Raw genomic sequence first — 3,937 nt, forward strand, 5'->3', positions numbered from 1 at the left:
TATGTATATATGTAAGTATGTATGTATATGCAATTCATTATCAGTTGTTTGGAAACAGAAGAAAATGTTTTCGGGCAGGTAGACAACTATAATTTTCCATCTGCCTTAATGTTCACTGTTACATCTCAATGTGGTGAATCCAATCAGACAAATAATGTGGACAATACCACCGAGCTGAGCTATCAGCGTCTCCAAGATCGATCCCATCTTGCCAGCAAAGTCCAGGAACCACAGCCGGCCCGTGACTCTCAGCAGAATCGCTTGTAGACCAAGTACCAGCTCACACAGGGCTTGAGTCTGAGTGCTGATAGTACGGCAATCCTTCATATTGGTCAGGCAGCCAGGAAATGGCCTGAATAGCCACAGACGCTGTTTTGCAGAACACCACGAGATCACCAAGCCAATCTGTAGAATCCAGTGATCAGAATCCAATATGTGCTAGTTGAACGGAGCAGAACAGAGGTCCAATCTTTGACATGTCCTCCCATGGAAAAAAATTGTTCCAAAAATTAATTAAGAGACCTTAAGAGACCAGCTGACCAAATACACAAAAATAAATCCATAATTTTCAGTTTTGGATGAAAACGTAGAGGAGGCTTCGAGCAGCAAAGCAGGGAAGGATAAGGGAGGGCAGCAGAGAGCGAAAATCTTACTCTTCCGAGAGCAGAAAAATAAAAATAAAAATTTGGCATCCTTCATTGAAGGTGACCTATGACCTTTATGGTCAAAGGTTTTCTATTGCTAGTGACCAGTGTGGGCGCAGCTCTTAAGCTAGGTTTAGCGAGGATGCACGTGCCCTAAGTGTCACAATAGCAGTTAGGGTTAGATGCCATCCCTGCCCTTGAGCGTTGGCCCCACGCACTGTCCTGGCGCRAGGTCGTGCACCTCAGAATCTTTCTAACTCTGCAAAGGCTGCGCACGCCGCGCACCATTCAAATAGTCGGTTTGTCTGTCAAGCTTTTGCTCTCCTACTTACAGCGTTTTCACAAGTTATAAAGTGTACTTCCACGGGTCATTTTGAAGAAATCTACAACAACGTAAATGCCAAGTATGAAACAYCTCCACAGCCGGCGAGGGTGCCAGCGCACTGTGCGCAYGCTCCACAGCGCAACTATAACTCAGCCTTTACATTGGTACAGCACCTGGTGTTCCCGTGTGGTATCCCATCCAAGTACTGACCAGGCCCAACCCTGCATAGCTTCTGAGATCAGACGAGATCTGGCGTGTGTGTGATAAAACTGACATTTAAAAAATGTCAGTTTTATTATTGCATTTGTGTGCAGTGCCTCTCTCCCTCAGGTAGTGTCAACTTATGAACTTTTTGAGTCTGTACGATTTAAGATGGCTGCCATGGCATATTGCCAACACAAAAATGGCTCTATCAAACTTACAAGCTAAAATTTGATGTGGTCGTGGCTGAAAGTCATCCACAGCACACACATCTCACAAAACTGAATGAATTTTTCTATAGTGTTACACTGCTTGGCCAAAAAAAAAGTTTCCACCAAAAAAAAAGTCACACTAATATTTCATTGGACCACATTTAGCTTTGATTATGACACGCATTCGCAGTAATGTCACAAGATTGACTTCCATCCAGCGTTGCATTCATTTTTCACCAAGTTCTTGCATTGATGATGGCAGAGTCTGACCGCTGCACAAAGCCTTCTCCAGCACATCCCAAAGATTCTCAATGGACTCTGTGGAGTGTGTGAAAATGATGTCTCATGCTCCCTGAACCACTCTTTCACAATTCCAGCCTGATGAATCCTGGTATTGTCATCTTGGAATATGGCCGTGCCATCAGGGAAGAAAAAAGTCCATTGATGGAATAACCTGGTCATTCACTATATTCAGGTAGTCAGCTGACTCGTTCTTTGAGCACAGACCGTTGCTGAACCTAGACCTGACCAACTGCAGCAACCCCACATCATAAAACTTTGTTAAATCCAGGTGGATACTTTTTTTTTTTTTTTGGTTGGGCAGTGTACTTTCAAGGCTCAACCAAAACTATTATTAAAGTTTTATAAAACTTTGGCATGGAAGGTGGAGGGTGATAAACATTCACTTAAAAAACAACTTGTGTTTTCATTCTTATCATTGCTTCATGTTAAAATATGCTGTTATCCCATTTCAACGGGGTTACATGTTACTGCAAGAGATGTTTGTATTAGTGACCCATTTATAGCTAAAAATAACACCCGCTACCTTCTTATGTTAATGGAATAAGTGTTGGCGCATTTATCAAACCTGACAACTTAAGCTTTTCCAGGATTGACCATAACTCAAGCTGCTGTTTCGGCTGACACCCCATGATTTCAGGCTGAGAACAAAGAAAGGTGCTCGCAGTAGTTTGATGAATGTTGCTGAGTTTGCAGTCGCTGTAGAGACAACAAACTTTATAACATCGAGATGTTTATGATGACGTTCCTGCAGAAATGAAAAATTAAGTTCAGGTCCTAGAACTGCTCCAGTCTCCAAAGCTTCACAGTAATTTATGGGAAAATATTTTGTAAACCTACACAGTCAAAGTCTATCTACAACAGGTAAGAAATACAGTATATGTTTTCCATAGAACCAAACTTTAAAAGATCTGAACTTTTTATTTATTGAGTTTAAATTATTGGTAATTTATTAATCTAAAAAAACTAAAGATTTTAGTGATTCTTAATTCAGTTAAACAGCATCTTATTATTTTCCTTTATTTTATGTTCCAACCTAAAATATTTCTGATATTCTTCAACAAAGAGACACTAAATTAAGGACAGTCAAATCAGTTGAACAGATTTACGTCAGCAGCATTTATGTATCTCAAAGCCGCGAGCTATAGAGAGAGCAGAGGAGCAATGAGATAAGAGCCGATTAATCCCTGTCTTTATCTTCCAGTCATTCAGCAGATGCTGGGGTCAATAAATGAAATAAATTAATTGAGACGGCGCTCAGAGTGTTCAACAACAAGCAGGAGCAAAGAGCTGCCGAGCCATTTCTCTGCTTTACAGGACCGACATGAACTTGTTCAGGATGGAGCGATTCGAAATCATTCAGATTTTCTGAGGGTCTGGCTCAAATGTTTTCATCTGTTACAGCTAAAAATGAGGCCCAAGTAAATCTGCACAATACAGTGTTGAATTTATAATCAGGATTTTCAAACACTTACTGAAAAAAAAAACAACTATGACATGAAAAATATGCCAAAATTTCGAATTAATGTAGGTTGGTGTCATTTAAGAAAAATATTTGAATTCAAAAAATATGCATTTCTGCTAGAATTGAGCGTGAGCACTAAAGCTGATTGATCAGAATGAAAATCATTAGAGATTGAAAGTAAASTGTTGAAGGAACTATAAAAAATGTAAAACAAGCTGAAATTTGATAAACAACAGCTAAATGTTAAAAATCGCAAAACTTTATCTAAAAGCTAAAATTAGCTACACTGTAGCTAAAGGCTAAGATTAGCAAAACAGCAAACAAAACTAAAATAAGCAAAACAGTAGTTAGAAATTAATAAAGGTTGAAGTGTTGCTAGAAACTAAAATGGGCAAAACAGCAGCTAAATGCTAAAATTAGCTCAACTGTGGTTAAATTAAAATTAGAAAAAAGAAAAAGCAATTAATTAAAGGCACAGGATTTTGTCATTTCTTTTAGCCGAAATTGAGATAATCACTAATGACACTAATAAAAAAAACATGTCTAATAATTGCAGACAAAGACCTTGTTTTATTATTTTTACCTTTATAAAAAGCTGTTTATATCTCCATGGTCGCGGATCTCCACTACAGGCAGCCGCCATCTTGCACCGCCATCTTGTCTACGAAGGCTCATGAAGGACAAACTGCGGTGGCGGCGTCAAAAAATGGTTTTAGTTTTAATACTATAAATGTAATATTTGTTGTCTGTCATTGTAGCTGGGATAATTTTACTTATTAAAGCTCATAAT

General features: G+C 38.9%; 1 protein-coding gene across 1 annotated transcript in view; it reads right to left on the reverse strand.

The window, feature by feature from the left end:
* ankfn1b (ankyrin repeat and fibronectin type III domain containing 1b) overlaps nucleotides 1–3,937 on the reverse strand; it is a 171,684-nt gene that overhangs the window by 163,594 nt on the left and 4,153 nt on the right. The window lies entirely within an intron of this gene.

This window comes from Austrofundulus limnaeus, unplaced genomic scaffold (genome assembly GCF_001266775.1).
Source record: "Austrofundulus limnaeus strain Quisiro unplaced genomic scaffold, Austrofundulus_limnaeus-1.0 Scaffold48, whole genome shotgun sequence".
Lineage (NCBI taxonomy): Eukaryota > Metazoa > Chordata > Actinopteri > Cyprinodontiformes > Rivulidae > Austrofundulus > Austrofundulus limnaeus.